The sequence below is a fragment of the Tiliqua scincoides genome, chromosome 5, assembly GCF_035046505.1.
Source record: "Tiliqua scincoides isolate rTilSci1 chromosome 5, rTilSci1.hap2, whole genome shotgun sequence".
NCBI lineage: Eukaryota > Metazoa > Chordata > Lepidosauria > Squamata > Scincidae > Tiliqua > Tiliqua scincoides.
In genome coordinates this window covers 74,327,868-74,336,736 of record NC_089825.1, presented here as the reverse complement: position 1 = coordinate 74,336,736, position 8,869 = coordinate 74,327,868, and positions in this window count along the sequence as shown.

Below are 8,869 nucleotides of genomic sequence, written 5' to 3'. Positions count from 1 at the left end.
CAACATCAGGAGTCAAAGGAGCGAGGCGGAAGAATGGAGTTGCCAGGGACTTTGGGGGCACGTTTCTGGGTGCCTTCAACAGCTTTACAACAGGGAGGAACTCCACAGGTGCAGCTCTCCCATCACTGCACAGGGGAACCACCCTGCACCTGTTGAAATCCTGCCTGGCATGAAGCCATTAAGGGCCCAGGAGCCCTGCCCAAAGCGGGGGTGGTGCCAGCCCTGGAAATGGTCCTTGGCTTCTCCAGCCCCTCGCCCAGACAGGTGGCTCCTCCGCGCAGGACTAGACCAGCCCCCGTCCACCCGCAGCAGCATCCCCCGGCAGGAGGGAGTCCCCGCCTGCCTGTGCCCTCCACCCGGTCCTCACCCAGGAGCAGCAGGGATCCGCTGCCCAGGCGCGCCGCCGGCTCCATCCAAGCCCAGCCCAGCCCAGCCCGGGCGAGCGCACAGCCGACACCTCGGGGAGCGCACGACGGCAGAGCTGCCGAGGCGGGGAGGAGCCAGCGCACGGGAAGCCAAGCCGCCCGCCTAGCTGGCCAGCCCCGAGAAGAAGGTGCCTCCTCCTGGCCGTGGGAGGGCGCCCCGGTCTGCGCCGTTACGCGCCCCCGCGCTCAGCAGGGCACGCGCGCCCCTCTGCAGAGGGTCTCCCTCTCCAGGTAGGGGCGTTGTGCTGGAACTTGAGCAAGCAGCAGGGATGCTTTGCCAAGAAAGGGGGGGGATCCCTACATTTGATGCCTTGGATTGCTGCGGGGCAGGGCACTACCGTGGACTGGAAGGTGGCAGGGGTTCCGTGGAGGGGCACTGGCTGCAATCCTGTCCTCACTTTCCTGGGAGTAAGCCCCATTGACTATTATGGGAGTTACTTCTGAGTAGGCACGCCTAGGGTTGGGCTCACTGTCTCCAAGCTGCAGGAGCGCTCAGGTGCTGTCCTGGCTGGGGACTCTTCCCAAAGGATCTCAGCCCAAAAGAAGCCTCAGGCTCAGTAGAAGGCAAACCAAGATGTTCGCCTAAGGGCATATGTTGATATCTAAGCCATCCCACTATTGCTTGCCAGAATGGTCCAGTGCATCCTCAAATATGCAAACCAACTAAGAAATTGGAAAATAAAGGGATTCCAAGAACATAGCGTTTCACAGCGGTGAAAATCAGTTCTGGAAACGGAAAGCAGTGATAACACCCTTATCTGTCTTGAAGAGGTAGGATGGGATTTTCAACATTACTCTTGTTTTCCTCCCACTGAAGTCAGCAGTAAAATAATACCAGACTGCTACAGTGGGAGTAGACAGAGCAAAAATATTTTAATCTCCTTTACCTAAAAGGCAAAATATTCTGGGTAAACAAGTTCTAGTGCTAAAAATGTGCTATTTTCATCTAAGGATTTCTCACACATGATGCAGGGGCAAAACCTGGTTTTGACACTGCAAATATAATCAGTAGGGAGCCATGACACCTACTCTGACTCCCTAACAAGTCCATGTGTCAGAGACATCTTGAAAAATTCACATTAATGCTGTTATTATTAAGAACATTTATATACCACTTTTCAACGAGTAGTTCACAATACAGTTTACATAGTAAAATAAATCAGCAAATGGCTCTCTGTCCCTAAAGGGCTCACAGCTAAAAACAAAAACAGGAAAACAGAAGAGACACTAGCAACAGTCACTGGAAAGATGTCATGCTGGAGTGAGGAGGAACAGTTGTTCTTCCCCTGCTAAATAAAAGAGGACCACCTTGAAAGGTGCCTCTTTGCCCACTTAGCAAGGGTTTCAGATACGCACTTGAGACATCTTAGAATGGGTGAGAGAATGGGTGAATCTCTGCCAGTCTTTCACATTACTTGGAGTCAATTGACAAGCAGTTGTGCAGAATATGGGCCCTGCATCAGCAGCACACTTGTACCTCTAGCGCATAATGTCGCAAAAGTCCCATAAGGCACTTTTGTGCTGGTGCTAGGACTGCAGCACTGGCACAAAGGCCAGTGCCTGTTGGCACTGGGCCTCAGTGCCAGAAGAAGCTTGGGGAGAACAACTAGCAGTACGTTTTCCCACCGGCTAGAAGTGAGGCTTTTGGGGATGGGAGAGGGCAGGGGGAAGGCAGGGAGGGGGCAGAACTGGGCAGGAGGGAGGGAAGGCCCAAGAGGGGGTTCAGGCCCAAGAGGGTGGTAGATTCCTAACCGCCCTCCCAGGCCACAGAGCCCTACACAGGCCTCCTCAGTTCTGTGCCAGCAAAATAGTTGGCACAGCTCTGAGGAGACCCCATTGGGGCCACAGTGGCGTTACCCAGGAAAGGGAACATTTGTTCCCTTCTCCTGAGGAGGCTCCCTCATGGCCGATAGTATACAGCAGTGGGCATTTCGGCACCGCCTGCTCCTCTTCGGCTGCTCTTGAGCTGCCCATTTCATAAAAGTCCAGGCTATTATCCACATGAATTAATGCTTGAATGGTATTTAAGAATGCAAAAGACAGGTACCCTTCCATAGCCTCTAAACAGCAGTCTTTCAAAACAATGTAATTCTAGTGATGGTATCTTAGATAGTATCTAATGATGGGATCATTAGAGGTGTTTATTTCCAGTGAGTAATATAGATTACACAGCTTAAGTCTTACTATTTACAATGGACTCACTTCTAAGTAAAATAACACTGTTTTCAAACACCTCAAGGTATTGTACAGCACAGTCCCATGCATGTTCACTCAGAAGTAAGCTGCATTGTATTTAGTGGAGTTTACTCCCAGGAAAGTGTGCATTGGATTGCAGCTCAGTCCACTTAGCAGGACTAAAACTTCCGTGCAAGGAAAAGAGGGAGAAATTAATGGGTAAAAATGCTGTTTGATAGGTAGGGTTTCATCCAGTCAGTGATTGCTTCCCATAAAACACGTTGGGGCGGAGAACTGGTGTTTTTCACAGCTCTAATGAATTTGGATAGCCAGAAGAACTATGGTTTGCCAAGCATCAGCTCTGCTGTGGATCTTGGATTGTGCATCAATTTAATACTATTTGAGCTTGAGCTGTGAGAAAATGCCACCCCACACACCCACTGCTGTTTTGCCACATTTTGCAGTCGCATAATGGGGTGTGGCACCCCTAAAGTAAATGCAGCTGACTCTGCAAAAGTGCACAGTCGCAGACATATGCCAGAGCTGTCAGAAGTATTGCACCCAGTTGATTCAGAGGCCCATCATTAGAGAGGCAGCTGTGCAAACTGGCAACCACAGTTCTTGAGAATTTGGTCATCAGGGCCAATCTGCATACTGTGTCCTTTGCCTATCGTATTTGAATCAGTTATTAACATCACCCTTGTTCTGCCGAAGAGTAGTGAAAGTTTAGGCTGCAACCTAAACAGACTTCCCTAGGAGTACATCCCATTGAACTTAGTGGGGCTTACTTCTGATTAGGCATGCATAGGATTGCACTGTTAGTTTACCAAAAACTTTGATATCCACTTTCAAATGTTGCCCATTAAGTGTAAAGCCATTTCAGTTGCCTTTGTTTTGTGCTCTCCATTCTCATAGCCAGAAGTTCCAGGGCAGAATCACAGGGACAACTTTTTGGGAGAAAAGTATACTAGAGACTGAGCATAATCGTCATCGCTCTCTTTCTTTCTCTCTTTTCTGAGACTCCTTCTTACCAGCCTTCTCTAAAATTCAAATTCTCTCTGGCCGAATCCTAACTACTTTTCTGTGTGTGTATAATTATTTCTCTTGATGTTTATAAAACACACAGGACACTTGTCTCAGATTTTACCTTCAGGTTGGGGGGCCTAATCTCAACACAGATGTAATTTGTACTCCTGACATTTGTAAGAGATGGTGCTAATCTTCATCAGTGGTTCTCTCTGCAAGACAATGTGTCTACTTCAGTATCCAGTTTACTATCAACCGTTTCTGTCAACGTCCCCTATTAATTCAAGGCACTAAAATCAGTGTGAAAGAAAAATGGTGAAGAAATACCACCCTTCCTGAGGGAAGGGAATATCAAATGCATAAACCATAACTTCCCCTCCCACCACCTCTCCCTATTGGCTTGGATTGTAGACTAGTAAGGTGGGTTCTTCAGGATTGTTAAGAGAAATATAACACTACGGTGTGTGCCAAGCCACTTGTATTTCGATCCCACTTGTAGTGGGAGAACAATGCCTCATCAGCATTAAAGCAGTCCACTATTTCTTAAACCAGGTGGCAACCCTAATGTTCACAGGCCATTGTGCTTTGCTTGCCAGATCTTACTAAGAAAGTGCCTACCTGCACTTTTGGGACAGTGTAGGCTGTATATCTAAATTGATAGCCATGACTAAGGCATGGAGGAAAATCTGCCATGTTAATAACCACCACTGCATGTACATGTACATTTATTACATTCTGGGTCCTTTGAGGAATATGAACTTTTCATTGGCTGGAGTTTGACATCATAGATGGGGCTTACTCTGGATTGGTCAGAGATAGCCTTACAGACATTTGATTGGTTAGCTTCAAGTTACAGGTTTCAAATAAGGCAATACTATACATTTAAACATATAGAAAACTTTGTTTTCAAGTACCAGTAGAGTGCACTGTAACCTCATTTTTATTCAGAACTGGCCTTTTGGCATGTCTTTGTACTTATTTCTTGGCATCCTTAACTTAGATGGCCTTGGTAAGAGCCACCTGTTTATCTCTCTACATTCTTTTCTCCTGCTCAGAACCTATTCCATGTTCTGATTCTATATGTGACCTGTTACCTTTTGGGATGTATAGTGGTGTACTTTCATATATTTAATACAAAACTAACCCTTATTGTAGAAAAGGGTTTCTTTTGAGAAGTCTTTTCTCATTTACTTTTAATGAAATTACATCTCCCTCTGTCTGTTGCAGCCCAGACAAAGGCTTTCTCATGGATGTTTCTGTTATCTTCTGTCTAGCTGGTTTCTGCAGGTGTTTGTATCTTTGTTTGTTAGGAATTCTTATTTTAACCTGCCAACAGATAAAAGTTGCAAATCCGTGTATTTTCCCTCTTGCTTCACCCGTATGCTGCTGCCAAAAGTCTATCTGAGATGCAACTCCCTTGTTCGAATTCTAAAAGTATCAACGCATGACTTTGAGTCCTCAAGGTCTACAGAGATACAGGCTTAGCGAATGCTTTTGCCAAGACAAGAGTGTTATCTTTGAGAAGTTGTTTTTCCCACATTCCAAAGTCTGTGAGCTGTCTCCCTGTGAGACAGACCTTTGATTTTAGCTGGAAATAGCTTTTCACCTTTCTGTGTATTTTTATGATTTAATCAAACTTTCAAATGAAATCAGGCAATTAAATTTTCTCTAATAGCTAATATATATTGGTTACACTTTAAAGACAATAACTATTAAGTATTGAAGAATTATTGGCAAGCAGGCAATCTTTTTGGCACTTCTGTGATGCTTTGGTATAATACCTTCTAAATAGCTCTCTTAGTGTTTAATATATGTTTGCCAAGCAGGGAGCTCAAGATGGGAATTTCCCGGCATCTTCCTCCTTATTTACTCAATGTGTGTATTGTTCTAAACTGTTGTCTCCTGCTGGATGCTTTGGTACGCTGCCAAGAGCTTCCTTGCGACCTTGCTATTTTTAGCAAAGCTGTCTGCCTGCAGTTTCAAACTTCTTCAAGCAGAGACAGTGATGTGGATTTTAAGTTTTTTGAGCATGTGAACATTTTCCCTATTAAGCTGCTAAACACTTGCTCTATTAGGCTTTTAACTAATAATTTGTTCTAATTGCATAGCATCAATGGCTTTCATGACCCTGTATAGTGTTCAAACCACTAGAAATTAATACAAAGCCAATGTGGATTCGGGAATCACAAAATAAGAGATATGACAACTTATTGGACGATAAAGCAGATCTTTACTCAAAAGAAGAGTTATTGGAGAAAGGGATTAAATTGGATTGGCTGACAGAATTATAAGTTAAAACAAGATGGATGGAAGATAAAAAAGAAGGAATTTACCCAGTGGAGACAGAATTTGATAAAATATTCTTATCAAATAAGGAACACTATATTAAGAAGATGTACCAATATTTGTTAAACATGAAAATGGAAGATGAGTCGGTAAAAGAGTTGATGATCCTGTGGGCAAAGAATATTGGACATAATATAACAATGAACAATTGGGGACAGATCTGGAAAAGAAATATGAAGATAATCAGAGCAACAACGATGAAAGAGAATATCTATAAAATCTTTTATAGATGGTACCTACCTCCAGACAGGCTGGGAAAAATGTATCCTGGTACATGCAATAAATGCTGGAAATGTAAGGAGGCGAAAGGATCTTTTTACCACATGTGGTGGCTCTGTTCTCAGGCAAAAGAATTCTGGAGAAAAGTACATATGAATATTCAAATTATTTTTAAATATGTTATACCCTTTGAATCAGAGATATTCCTATCGAATATTTTTCCTGAAAGCTGTAATAATGATACAAGACATATTCTGTTGTATACAATTATTGCAGCAAGATCAATCTATGCTCAGATATGGAAGAGCTCAGAAATTCCCATTACAGATATGTGGATTAAGAAACTATATGAAATTATTGAAATGGATGTCTTAACTGAAAGATTGAAGGATGGTAAGATAGAAATAATACAGCAATGATGGAATCCGTTTTACAGATGGATAGACAAATGATTATGAGTCATTTAAGTAAAATCAAAATAGACGAAAGTAAATATATTAATGTTCATGATAATTATAGACTAGATTAGATTGAAATTTTTGTTAAATTGGTATTGACATTATAGAATGGTGGAAAGTAGTAATTAATGGTTTTTTCGATGGTGATTTAAAATGGTAATAACTACAGTTCTGCAAATTCCCAATGTTTTTTCCCTTTGTACTACCTTTAACCCATGTATATTCAGTTCCTGTACCCATATCTTTATTCAATAAAAAAAAGAAATGTAAAAGTAAGTGGTTTTAATACAAACGGATTGCCTTAACAAGAAAAGCATACTTTGCACAGACTCAGAGGGATCATATCCGTGGATACTCAAAAATATTTTGTTCACCAGAGAAAGACAGGCTGCACATACTTAGAGAAATCCTCCCTGAAGTGCCCAATGTTTAAAAATAAAAAGTGGCAAGCCTAGTTTGTCATGATCTGGGGTCCTGATTTTTCATGTGGCCTTTTAGCACACCCCATCTCCATATATGTTTTGATAGACCAGGGGTGGCCAACCTGCATCATGGCATGGGGTGGCCAACCTGCAGCATGGCACATGCCACTTTTTATGTAGAGAATCTTGAATGTGCCACATGCTAGCAGCAGGGTGCCAGTCTGCTGTACCTTGGCAAATCTGGAAGCAGCAGCTGGTGTGTCACTTGAGTAATGTTCCAGCCGGCCTTGCACAAGGCCAGCCGCTGGATGGCCCCACTGACTTGGCGGCAGCTCGGCAGCATTGGTGGCAGGCCACAGCCCACAGGAGGTTTGTTGCCCCAGCCAGGTGAGTCAGTTCCCTGACATTAAAATTTTATATATGGCGACTTGGCATGTGCCATTTAGAAAGTGTCCACGTCCCAAGGGTTGGTTGGCCACCCAGGTGTGGTTGCTGGGTTTCCATAAATTGTTGGCAACCTTCAGTCTCGAAAGACTATGGTATAAGCCTACAGCACCTGGTATTCCCAGGCGAACACCTGTGCTTTGTGTAGTCCACGGTTTTGTTTACAAAACACTAGGAGTAGCAGTGACCAGTAGATGGCAGCCTTATCTTACTATGTTACTTGTGGAAGAAATGTCAATTTGATTTGCTTAGTCTACAGTCCTGTTGAGCCAAACAAGGTCAGTTTGACCAAAAACTGTTCAATGGCATAAATGATTTTGTAATCTCTAGGAGCATTGATGCGATTTGCAAATCAGAAATGGCATTTAAAAAATGAAGAAAGAAAAACATAAAGAGCTAATGCTGTGTGCCTAAGCCTGTGCTTATCACATAGTGCACACAGGAGAGACCAAGTCTTCCTTTCTTTCTTTTTCTGCCTGACTTCTCAAGAACTGCTTTCAGCACAAGTGTGGTAATTGTTTGGATGCTGAGTAAGACCACTTAGGTCAATTGTGAGTTCTTGGAACTTAAGGGCCCAACTTTTCACAATATGTAAAATACCACACACACAGCATAATACTTAGGCAACAAAGGGCACAATCCTATCCAACTTTCCAGAACTGGTGCAGCCACAATGCAGCCCCAAGATAAGGGAACAAATGTCCCCATACTTTAAGGAGGCCTCTGTGACTGCCTCTCCACCATAGGATGCAGTGCACACCCCATGGGGACAACTACACCAGTACTGGAAAATTAGATAGGATTGGGCCCAAAGGGTGCAATTCTAACCAACTTTCCAGCACCAAGGTAAGGGCAATGCAGCTCCAAGGTAAAAGAACAAATACTCCTATACATTGAGGAGGCCTCCGTGACTGCCCCCCAACTGCAGGATGCAGCACATGCCCCACTGGCACAGCTATGCCAGTGCCGGAAAGTTGGTTAGGACTGTGCCCAAAAATACCTTCTTGCAGCCATCAGACTCTTGCGCCTGGGTCTGGTCACAAAATCCAAATTTTCTGCCTAATATATGTATATTTTTGTATGAAATTTCTTTGTGCTAGATTAGGCAGCTGATCTAGCTAGCAAACAGCAGCTTTCATGAGAGCTGGTAAGTAGCAGCTCTCTTGGATTTCAAGGGGGGGGGGTGTTTCTCAATCCTACCCAGAAATATCTGGAATTGAGCCTGGAACTTCCTCCAGGCAAATCAGATGCCCAACTAATCAGCTGTAACCCTTCCCCAGAAGGCTATTGTTCATTAAAAATTATTAAGTTGACATTACTGCTATTTTGATGAGATGATTTAGGTTTTGAGTGA